Source organism: Nicotiana tabacum, chromosome 6 (genome assembly GCF_000715075.1).
Source record: "Nicotiana tabacum cultivar K326 chromosome 6, ASM71507v2, whole genome shotgun sequence".
In the NCBI taxonomy this organism is placed as follows: Eukaryota; Viridiplantae; Streptophyta; class Magnoliopsida; order Solanales; family Solanaceae; genus Nicotiana; species Nicotiana tabacum.
Window position 1 is genome coordinate 25590997 of NC_134085.1, and position 12182 is coordinate 25603178.

A 12182-nucleotide genomic window follows, 5' to 3' on the forward strand; every position below is an offset into this window, starting at 1 on the left:
GATGAAACTTTTTCTTTTGTACAGATGAAAGGTCATAGGGAACTATACCGCATGCCAGGTAATTTGCAAAGTGTGCATACCATGGCGCTTCCTCAAGATTAGTAGCGAGCAGCTGCTCCTCTGGAAAGGTTTCCAGAATATTTTCAACCTCAACTGCATTTTCAACTCCCTTAAGTCATGATAAATGATCAGCGACTTGGTTCTCTGTGCCCTTACGGTCACAAATTTCAAGGTCGAATTCTTGCAGCAGCAACACCCAACGAATCAGGTGCGGCTTAGACTCCTTCTTCTCAATCAAGTACCTGAGAGCTGCATGATCAGTGTATACAATTACCTTAGAACCAATCAGATATGATCTGAACTTGTCGAAAGCAAACACCACAGCCAACATCTCCTTCTCAGTCATAGTATAGTTCAGCTGGGCTCCACTCAGTGTTCTACTAGCATAGTAGATTGGATGCATCAGCTTTTCCTTCCTCTGTCCTAGCACTGCCCCCACTGCGTAGCCACTGGCATCACACATAAGCTCTAATGGTTGCTCCTAGTCAGGGGCAACAATGATGGGTGCTGTGACCAGCCTCCTTTTCAGCTACTCGAATGCTACCCTGCAATCATCAGAAAACAAGAAAGGGTGATATTTTTCTAACAACTTACAGAGAGGGTTGACAATTTTTGAGAAGTCTTTTATGAATCTCCTGTAGAAACTGGCTTGTCCGTGGAAGCTCCTGATTGCTTTTACTGAAGTTGGAGAGGGTAGCTTTGCTATCATATCCACTTTAGCACGATCTACCTCAATTCCTTTGCTTGACACCCGGTGCCCCAAGATAATGCCCTCTTGTACCATGAAATGACACTTCTCCCAATTCAGAACCAGGTTAGTCTCGATACACCGTTTCAGCACACGAGTCAGATTTATCAGGCACTCATCAAATGAATTCCTCACCACTGAGAAGTCATCCATGAACACCTCTATTATATCCTCTACCATGTCATTAAAGATGGCCATCATGCACCATTGGAATGTGGCGGGTGCGTTGCATAGGCCAAAGGGCATCCTACGAAAGGCGTAAATGCTATACGGGCAAGTGAAAGAGGTCTTCTCTCTGTCCTCTAGTGCAATGGAGATCTGGTTGTATCCTGCGTACCCATCCAAAAAACAAAAGTGTGACCTCCCTGCCAATTTGTCTAACATCTGATCAATGAAGGGAAGTGGGAAGTGGTCTTTCCGGGTGGCTAGATTTAGCTTCCTATAATCCATGCAAATTCTCCAGCCCGTGGCTGTTCTTGTAGAGATCAATTCATTGTTATCATTCTTAACTACCGTTATGCCACCCTTTTTAGGTACACACTGAACTGGGCTAACCCAGCTGCTGTAAGAGATTGGGAAGATAATTCCCGCATCTAACCACTTTATTACTTCCTTCTTCACCACTTCCTTCATGTTACAGTTCAGCCTCCTTTGGTGTTCCCTGGAAGGTTTGTGTCCCTCTTCCAGTAGAATTTTGTGCATACAATAGGCGGGGCTGATCCCCTTTATGTCAGCCATGGTCCACCCAATGGCAGTCTTGCACTCCGTAAGTACCTGCAAGAGTTGTTGCGCCTGCGCATCTAACAAACTAGATGAGATAATAACAGGTAATGTGGAGTTAGGTCCAAGGAATTCATACCTGAGATGGTCGGTCAATGGCTTTAACTCCAACTTTGGTGGTTCTTCGATAGATGGCTTGGCTGGAGGAGTCTCTCGATTTTCCAAGTGCAAGGGCTCAAATTCTAGCGTTCTATCCCAGAACCCTCTACCCTCTAATGCCAACACCCATTCCGCCAGTTCCTCTCCATTCACCTCATCCAAATTCATCAAACAAGCAGCAAGGGGGTCCTCAATGGTTAGCACCTCATCATCAGTCTCTACGATTACATCCACGACATCAATAAGAGTACAATTAGCGAATTCACTTGGCCGCCTCATAGATTTCTGCACATTGAATGTTATCTCCTCATCGTTCAATCTCATATTGAGCTCCCCGGTTTCACAATCAATGAGAGCTCTCCCTGTGGCCAAGAATGGTCTTCCCAAAATTATGGGAATCTCTTCATCCACTCTGTAGTCTAAGATCACAAAATCTGCAGGGAATACAAATTTCCCTACCCGAATTAGCACATCATCCAGTATACCAGAGGGTCGTTTCACTGTCCTGTCAACCAGCTGCAACAACATAGAGGTGGGTCTAGCTCTTCCAATGCCCAGCCTCTTGTAAATCGCCAGGGGCATAAGATTGATGCTGGCCCCTAGATCACATAGTGCTTTAGCAAAAGCAAAATTACCAATAGAGCATGGAATTGTAAAGCTCCCTGGGTCAGACAGCTTTTTTGCAATTGGTCTATTCACCACTGCACTACATGTCTGAGTAAGAGTAACTGTGGCCAAGTCTTGGAAATCAAACTTTCGGGATATCAAGTCCTTCATCATTTTTTCATACCCAGGCATGTCCTTCAAAGCTTCAATCAATGGTATGTTTACCTGGATTTGTTTCAGCATTTTGAAGAACTTCTTGTATTGCTCCTCCCTTTGGTACTTAGCCAGCCTCTAAGGGAAAGGTGCAGGAGGTCTCTTCTTTCCAATCAACTGGGATTGATCCTTATCAGCTGCTACATCAACTACTGGTTCCTGGATTGTCTAAGCTTCTTTCTCGGTCGCATTCTGAATGCTATTTTCTTCCTGGGCAGGCTGGACTGGCACCTCTGTCAGTTTCGTTGACTCATCCAGCTCAATGGGCATTGGTATAAGTGTCTCATCTTGTCTAGTTTCTCGATCTCTCTCTTGATCTACATCCAGATCTCTGCCATTACGTAGACTTACCGCCATCAGCCACTTTGGGCCTTGATCTTTTGGATTTATCTGGGTGTCTGCAGGTAGTGTCCCATGAGGACGATTGTTCAGAGACATAGAAATTTGGCCCTCCTACACTTCAATATTCTTGATTGCTGCATCATGTGCATCCACTCTCTCATTAATCTTTGCATTAGACCCAATAACCTGCTGCATCATTGCCTCAAGTCTAGCAAACCCATCTTCCTGCCTTCCACCATGCTGCTGCTGAGGAGGGTGCTACCCCTGCTGCTGATTTTGATTATTATATCCCTGTGGCCTTGGGTAAGATGCCATATTGTTAGGGGGTCTCATACCTCCCATGTTTCCATTGTTGAACTGTGGCTGGACTGGCTTGTACTGCTAATTTTGCTGGCCCCAATTCTGACCACCCTATTTCTGGCCTCCATAATTAGACACATAATTCATGTCTTCAGGGTAGTGGTGATGATCATGTTCTGCATTCCATTGGTTATCGATTGGCTCACTAATGCAAGATGCGCACAAGCCCCCATTCGTAGTATCTACGATGTGTACCTGCTGCTTTTGCCCTGACTCTTCTACCTTTTTGGTGAGTATACTCATCTGTGTCAATAAGGTGGCCTTATTTTCAGCCATAGAGTTGGATGGATCTAAGGGCACTGAGTGAACCACTGGAGTGATAGGTGCATTCCTGGTTATCCATCCCGAATTTTGTGCCATCTTGTCAAGCAGACTTTGGCCTTCTCTCCATGTTTTGCTCAAAAATGCTCCACCAGCTGAAGCATAAACAATGTTCTTCACGCTATCTGACGATCCCATATAAAACCACTACCCCAACATCAGATCTGGAATACCAAGGTGCGGACATATAACCAGCATCCCTTTGAAGTGCTCCCATGTTTCATGCAGTGTCTCTATGGGTTTCTGTTTAAAACTCGAAATTTCATCAATTTGTTGAGCAGTCTTATTGGGTGGGCGGAACTTATTATGGAATTGCCTGACTAACTCATCCCAAGTTGTTATAGAATTTATGGGAAGTGAGTTTAGCCAAGTCTGGGCAGCTCCTGTCACTAAGAATGGAAACAATAACAGCTTGATTGCTTCAGGAGTTACGTTGGGATGCCTTTGGGTTTTGCAGATAGAGAGGAAATTCTTCAAGTACTGCTGAGGATCTTCGACTTGCGACCCTGAAAATAGTCCCTTGTTCTGCAACAAGTGCAGTATGGTATTCGTAATTTAGAATCACTCAGCCTGTATCTGCGGGACTACAATCATTGTGGACAGATTTTCAGTTATGGGTTGTGCCCAGTCATAGAGAGCAGCCTCTGGCACTATTGGTACCGCTGGGTTTTCCTCGTGATCCCCCATGATTGTTTCGAATTGTGCAGTTGTTGGTTGTTGTTTGTTTTTCCGATTGGCCTGATTCAAGGCCTTGAAAACTTTCTCGGGATCAGATAATGCTTCAAATACTTTACCAGATCTCGATGAGTTTCTAGGCATGCACCTGTGCAACCAAGTCAACAAACGTTAAAATTTCAATTTAAAAATTGGGTATAGAGAAAAATGACTACAATAAGAATTTTTGTACTTCTTTCAATTGTAATTGATAAAACCGTTAATTCCCCGACAACGACACTAAAATTTGATCACGCCCAACTATGCCTTATAAAAAGGACACGCGGACGTAGCAAATATAATCTGAGTATTTCGCCTAAAGTCGAACCCACAGGGAATTAACGTACCAATTACTCTTATCAGACTTACTAAATTCTATGTAATCAACTTTCCAAACGTTTTGAATAACAGTTGAGGATATTTTTACTACTATGACAAACTACAATTATGTAAGTAAAGACTAACTATGATTAAGTTGTAAACAATTAAGAGAAGGATCTAAGGTAGTGATTTTCCCTATTGATGGAATCCCTTCCGGTTATGTTTCACATAGATTCACCTAATCGTCTTTATCAATCATGAGCACTCTTATTGCCGTAAATCTCTCCCGAGTTCCGCTAGCTGGCTTTGTTTATTACAGCTCACTTTAGATTGCACCCAAGGCTTCGTTATCCCTAATCCCGCCTTTAAACCCGCAGTTATAGATCCCTCTTATACTTTGGGAGTGATGTTGTTCAACAACTACCTAAATATGTACTCTCTCCCGAGTTATGCATACTAAATAAGCACAACTAATTGAGGATCCTATAAATTAACTACAACAAGAACGTGGTTGAAAAAATAGAGACTAAACCAGGCAAACTATATTAACATAACAAGAAGTTCATCCTTCAATAGGTTCCATCAAAACCCTAGACTAAAGATTTAGCTACTCATAATCGTGTTCATAATTTCTCAAATAAATTGCATAATTAAATTACATAGCAAAGATGAAGGAATGAAGAATTTGATGCCAATCTCCTTCGGAAATTGCTCCAAACGTTTTCTCCCTTCCACAATAGCCTCCTACGTCTAAGATATGTCAAAAGTCTTCAAAATGGCATTTTTACATGTATTTATACCAAGTAGGGTCGGACCCAGACGATAAAACCGTTTCCTGCGCGAACTAGGCCTGGCTCTGTAAAATTGCACAGCCGCACCGCAGACTGTGCTGCACCATGCGGCGCTGTAGTTTAATTTATCTGCAGCCTCACTTTTTCGATCCCAGCTCAATTTTACACTGCTGCGCCGCGCCTTGCGGCGCCCCATGCAGCGCAGCAGTGCAATTTTCTCAGATTGAACTTTTTTCGTCCTCTTTTAACATTCAGGCTTGGTACACGACCTCCAAATACGATCCCGGCTTAATGCATTGGGCTTTTACTCAGACTTCAAAGCTTCAAATCGATCAATTTAGCTCCAAATTAACTTTTGAGCTCCGGATCGCTTCTTACAAGGCATAAAACACGTACTAAGTGTAATTCACTATCATTTGAGCTCAAACACACATAAAAGTGCAATCATTGGAATGTAATACCACGGCTAAAACATGAGTTTCTAGCCTAACATCAATTGCAACATGATTATATTAGCTTAATTATAGAAAATCTAAGGATGTTTCTCGTCCATCAAGGTTAAGAAAAAACATGAAAAATTAGTAACGTCATCAATGTCAATGGCATTTAAATATTCTTCATAAGAAATAATGATGAACATAGTATCACGACACTGATTACGTACCTTTCTTGAATGAGGTCCAGAAATCTTGCTCATATAATATGGAAAATATAACACATATTTCTGAAAATTGAAAGTAAAATCAATCATAGATAATTTTATACACTAACTTGCTTTCACGGATAATGTTAATTAGTTTATATGAGTCCACCAAACCATAGAGTACCTGGTCCTCTATGAGTTTCCACTGAGAATACTAATGAAGCAGTAAGTAAAAGAGACACGAGATTTTTACGTGGAAAAATCCCATTCAAGGGGATAAAAACCACGACTACACTTGTAGACTTTCAACTTCACTAACTTGTAATTTGTGACGACCCGACTGGTCGTCTTAAGAATTAATGCCCCGATCCCTTATTAACTGCTTTCCTCAAGTGTGTTTATGCTAATTTAAATTGCTGGGATGTTCGGTTTTGAGTTTCGGAGAGTTTTGGGACACTTAGTCCCTAAATAAGAGCTTAAGTGTTGGAAAGTTACCCGCAGTCAGAACAATGTGAAGATGGCCTCAGAATGGAAATCCAATGATTCCGTTAGCTCCGTTAGGTGATTTTAGGGTTGGATGCATGTTCGGAATGTGTTTTGGAGGTCCGTAGCTAATTTAGGCTTGAAATGCCGAAGTTTGAATTTTTGAAGTTTCCGGTCCGATAGTTAGATTTTGATCGGAGGATCGGAATGGAATTCTGGAAGTTGCAGTAGCTCCGTCATGTCATTTGGGATGTGTGTGTAAAATTTCAGGTCATTCGGACGTGGTTTGGTTAGGTTTTTGTTCGAAAGCATATTTTGAGGAAATTTGAAGTTCTTAGGCTTAAATCCTTGATTAATTCGAGTTTTCGACGTTGTTTTAGGTGGTTTAAGGATTGGTACAAGTTTGGATGATGTTATGGGATATGTCCGTAGGTTTGGTAGAGGTCTCGGGGGCGTCGGGTGTATTTCGGATGCTCAACGAGGCATTTTTGTGTTGAAAGGAGTTGCAGATTTTCTCCTCAGTTCTGTTGCAGGTTTTCCTTCTCTGCAATCGCAGCTTCCCCTCCGCGATCGCATAGTGTAATTTTAGAGGGTGATAATTTTTTTCTACGCGATCGCATTAGCTGGTTCGCAATCGCGGAAGTCAACCTTTTCCTTCTTCGCGTTCGCAAGTGTTCTCCCGCGTTCGCATAGTAGAAGTTAGGAGCTGGTACTTCATTGCAATTTCCCCTTCGCGATCGCGTTACACTGTTCACGATCGCATAGGTCTATTTCTCTCTCTTCTGCGATCACATGGCTTGGGCTGCGTTCGCATAGGCTATTTTTTGAGCCTTTAAAATTTACTCTTCGCGATCGCATTCCTCCTCTTGCGATCGCATAGAACAAAATATCTGGGTAGTTACAAATATTTCAAAACCGTGGGTTTAGCCATTTTTACCAAAACTCAATCTTGAGAGATCGGATTTGAGAGAGATTTTGAGGGATTTTCAGAGGCATTGATTGGGTAACAATTCTAGACTCCCTTTTGCTTATAACCCACTGATCTAAGCATGAATTCCTCCTTTAATTTCGGATTTTGAATGAAAAATTGATAAAACTTCATAGACCGAATTATTGAGTTTTGAGTGGTTGTTTGACCTCCGATTTGAGAGATTTTTATATTGTTAGACTCGTGAGAGTACGAGGGTTCTAAAAATGTTAATTTCATCCGATTCCGAGATGTTGGCCTAAGGGGCATTTTGGTCATTTTACCTAATTTCGTGTCTTAGCTTTGAATTAAATCATAGAATCAGTTGTTTGAGATGTTATTTACGATATGCAATTGAAATGAATAGATTTGGGCCATTTGGAGTTGGATACTCGTGGCAAACGTGTGGTTTCGAGTTGATTTTGGAGCCGATTCGAGGTAAGTGGCTTGTCTAACCTTGTGTGGGAGACCTTTCCCCTTAGGATATGATATTTGGTAATTGAATGCCTTGTACGTGAGGTGACGTGTGTGTACTTGAGCTAAATGTTGAAAATCCGGTTTTACTTTAAATATTTAGACTGAGTTTCTTTCTTACCTGCTTATTTTACTTGCAATTATAGCCTGAGTTAGTTTAGAAAAGCATGCTTAGTTGACCTAAATTGCCTATTTGCTTAAGTTGCTTTGATTGTACTACGTGAAGCATGTTAGGCTAGAACTACCTGTTGCCTTGTATTTTTGCACTCCATTTCTGAATATCTTCTTGTTGTGGCTGCGTATTTACATTGGGACTACGAATGTGGGATTCTGGTAGTTCCCCCTTGTTTGTTTACTTTGGGACTACGGGTTAGATTCCCGGTAGATCCCCCTGCATATTTACTTTGGGACTACGGATCGGATTCCAGTAGATCCCCGCGCATTGATAGTTGGACTATGGGACGGTATCCCGGGAGATCCTTCAGATATACATATATGATAGACTATAGGACAGTATCCCGGGAGCTCCTTGGACAGTTGATGAAATGGACTAAAGGACGGTATCCTGGGAGATCTTCGTTGTTGTTACTGGTATTGAGCTGTTTTACACCGTGTTACCTTATTCTCTATGTATTATTTGTTGCCTTGTTTAACCTGTCTTACTTCATAGCTGTACTCATTTATACTATTTATTTCATACTGTTGCATATTATTATTATTATATTTAATCTCAGTAGGGCCCTGACCTTCCTCGTCACTACCTGATCGAGGTTAGGCTTGGCACTTGCTGAGTACCGCTGTGGTGTACTCATGCCTTTTCTGCGTATGTTTTTCATGTGCAGATCCAGGTACCTCCACTCAGGCGTATCATCCTTGAGGCTTAGAGAGCTACGGAGACTTTGAGGTACATCTGCCGCGTCCGCAGACCGAAGAGTCTCCTTCTTTACTCTATCTTGTAGTGTTTAGCCTTCTATCATACTATTGATGTAGGCATTCTGGAGATTAGAGCACTTTACTGTATTCCTTCTAGCTTGTGTTCCTGTGAGTTTTTGGGTTTTGGGAAAGATTTGTAGGAGTTGAGTTATTATGCTGTATATGCCTAGTATCATTTTTCCTTTCGTTTCTTCTGTTTTTTTTTAAAATTTTGGATTTTAAGTTATATTTCCGCAAGTTTCGATTTGTTTCCGCATTGTTAGGCTTACCTAGTCGTAGGGACTAGGTGCCGTCATGACATGTTCATGGAGGGAGAACTGGGGTCATGACAAGTTGGTATCAGAGCTCTAGGTTCATAGGAGTCACGGAACACAGGCCGATTTATTAGAGTCTCACTGATTGGTACAGAGATGTCTATGCTTATCTACGAGAGGCTATGTAACTGTTAGGAAAAAATTTCCATTTCATTTGATTCCTTGTCGTGCGATATTTTGACATCACAATTCTAAACTTTTGTCTTCTATTCTCTCACAGATGGTGAGGACACGTGCTACTCGAGATGATCAGGCATCCGCGACCCTTACTGCAGCCGTAAGAGGCCATGGCCGGGGTAGAGGCTGAGGACGCGCTCGTGGTGCAGCCAGAGCACCTGCACGAGCAGCCGTCGAGGTACCACCAGAAGATCCAGTCGGAGTCCAGGTACCTGACACGCCTACTGCCACTACTACTCCAACCCTTCAGGAGACGTTAGCTCAGTTCATGACTATGTACACCACCTTAGCTCAGGCAAGGTTGCTTTCCTTGCTGCAGCCACATCCCAGGTCGGGGGAGGAGCCTAGACTCCTGCCACCCGCACTCTTGAGCAGAGAGTGCATGTGGAGCAGGTCCAAGAGATCATTCCTGTACCGCCTGCAGTGCCAGTTCAGCCCGAGGATGGGTCAGCTGCTTCAGAGGACGAGCAGCGGAGACTTGAGAGGTTCAAGAAGTATGATACTCCGATATTCAATGGATTAGCATCAGACAATGCCTTGGGATTTCTATAGGAGTGCCACCATATCCTTCGCACTATGGGTATAGCCTGATCTAGTGGGGTTTCCTTTACTACCTTCCAGCTTCGGGGAGCCGCCTATGATTGGTGGCGCACTTATGAGATAGACAGTCCAGACGAGGCTGCTTCACTGACCTGGACCCAGTTTTCAGATATGTTCATGAGAGAGTTTGTCCCTCAGAGCCTCAGGGACACATGTCGCGCAGAGTTTGAACATTTGCGCCAGAGTACTATGACCATTTTAGAGTATGATATTCGGTATACCAGATTGGCTAGACATGCACCGACCTTGGTTGCTACTGTCTGCGAGAGGGTTTGCCGGTTCATTGAGGGTCTTATCCCACCCATCAGATCTAGCATGGCTCGAAAGTTGGAGATGGACATTCCTTATCAGCAGGTAGTGAGCATTGCTATGAGGATCGAGGGTATGCTCGCTAGGGAGCGAGAGGAGAGAGAGTCCAAGAGGTCTCGAGAGTCGGGCCACTACTCTGGTGCCTGTACCCCAGCCGCAGGACATCATGGCAGGGGTTATATGGGTCTCCTCGTTCATTCAGCTCTTCCAGCAGCCAGCAGTGCTCCGGCTCCTCCTAGGCCTCAGGCACCTTACTATGCACCTTCAGTATCTAGCGCGCCTCCTGCGCGGGGTGCTTTCAGGGGTCAGTCTACAGACCTGGTCCTAGACAGTCACAGCCACCACGTCCTCCCAGAGCTTGTTTCGAGTGTGGTGATACACGCCATATGGTTAGGGACTGCCCCAGACTTGGGAGGGGTGCATCTTCACAGACTGCTCAGCCACAATGTGCCCCACAGAGTTCTCAGGCTATGATCATAGCTCCAGCTGCTACCCCATCTGGCCAGCCAGCTAGGGGCGGAGGTCGGGGAGGTAGAGGTCGCCCTAGAAGGGGAGGCCAGGCCAGATATTATGCTATTCCTGCTCGTACCGAGGTTGTTGCCTCTCATTCTAGCATTACAGGTATTATACTGGTTTGTCACAGAGATGCATCGGTTCTATTCGATCCAGGCTCTACTTACTCTTATGTGTCTTCTTATTTTGCTCCGCATTTGGGTGTACCCCGAGATTCCTTGAGTTCTCCTGTATATGTTTCTACTCCTGTGGGAGATTCTCTTGTTATGGACTGTGTTTATCAGTCATGTTTGGTTACTATTCGTGGTTTTGAGACCAGAGCAGATTTATTGTTACTCAGCATGGTTGATTTTTATATTATCTTGGGCATGGACTGGTTATCGCCCCACTATGCTATTCTTGATTGTCACGCCAAGACCGTGACACTGGATATGCCAGGTATACCGCGTGTTGAGTGGAGTGGTACTTTAGATTACACTCCTAGTAGAGTTATCTCTTTCCTTAAAGCTCAGCATATGGTTGAGAAGGGGTGTGCCGCGTATTTAGATTATGTGAGAGATGTCAGTGTTGATACCCCTTCTGTTGATTCGGTCCAGTGGTACAGGATTATCCTGATGTATTTCCAGCGGATCTTCCGGGCATGCTGCCTGATAGAGACATTGATTTTGGCATTGATTTGTTGCCAGGCACTCAGCCCATTTCTATTTCTCCATATCATATGGCTCCTCCCGAGTTAAAGGAATTGAAGGATCAGTTACAGGAATTGCTTGATAAGTGTTTTATTCGACCCAGTGTTTCCTCTTGGGGTGCTCCTATCTTGTTTGTGAAGAAAAAGGATGGTTTCATGCGTATGTGCATCGATTATCGTCAGTTGAACAAGGTTACAATGAAGAATCGTTATCCTTTGCCTCATATTGATGATCTGCTTGACCAACTTCAGGGTGCACAGGTGTTTTCTAAGATTGATTTGCGCTCTGGTTACAATAATAAAAAATTCGGGGGCCAGATATCCCGAAGACTGCCTTTAGGACTCGGTATGGTCATTACGAGTTCCTTGTTATGTCATTTGGGCTGACCAATGCCCCAGCAACTTTTATGCATTTGATGCACAGTGTGTTGAGGCCATACCTCGACTTTGAATATCATTTGAATATCATTGTTTTCATAGATGATATTCTTGTATACTCCCGGAGTCGGGAATATCATGAGCAGCACCTGAGGACAGTGCTTCAGGCCTTGAGAGAGAAGAAGTTATATGCAAAGTTCTCAAAATGTGAGTTTTGGTTGGATTCTGTGGCATTGTTAGGCCACGACGTATCGAGTGAGGGTATTCGGGTGGATCCGAAGAAAGTAGAGGCCATGTAGAGTTGGCCCATGCTATCCTCAGCTACAGAGATTCGCAGTTTCCTTGGTT

General features: G+C 43.6%; 1 non-coding gene across 1 annotated transcript; it reads left to right on the plus strand.

The window, feature by feature from the left end:
• Nucleotides 1-3698: 3698 nt before the first annotated feature.
• LOC142182361 (small nucleolar RNA R71) lies at nt 3699-3805 on the plus strand. The gene has a single exon (XR_012711197.1). It is a non-coding gene; the product is annotated as a small nucleolar RNA R71 (small nucleolar RNA).
• Nucleotides 3806-12182: the final 8377 nt, after the last annotated feature.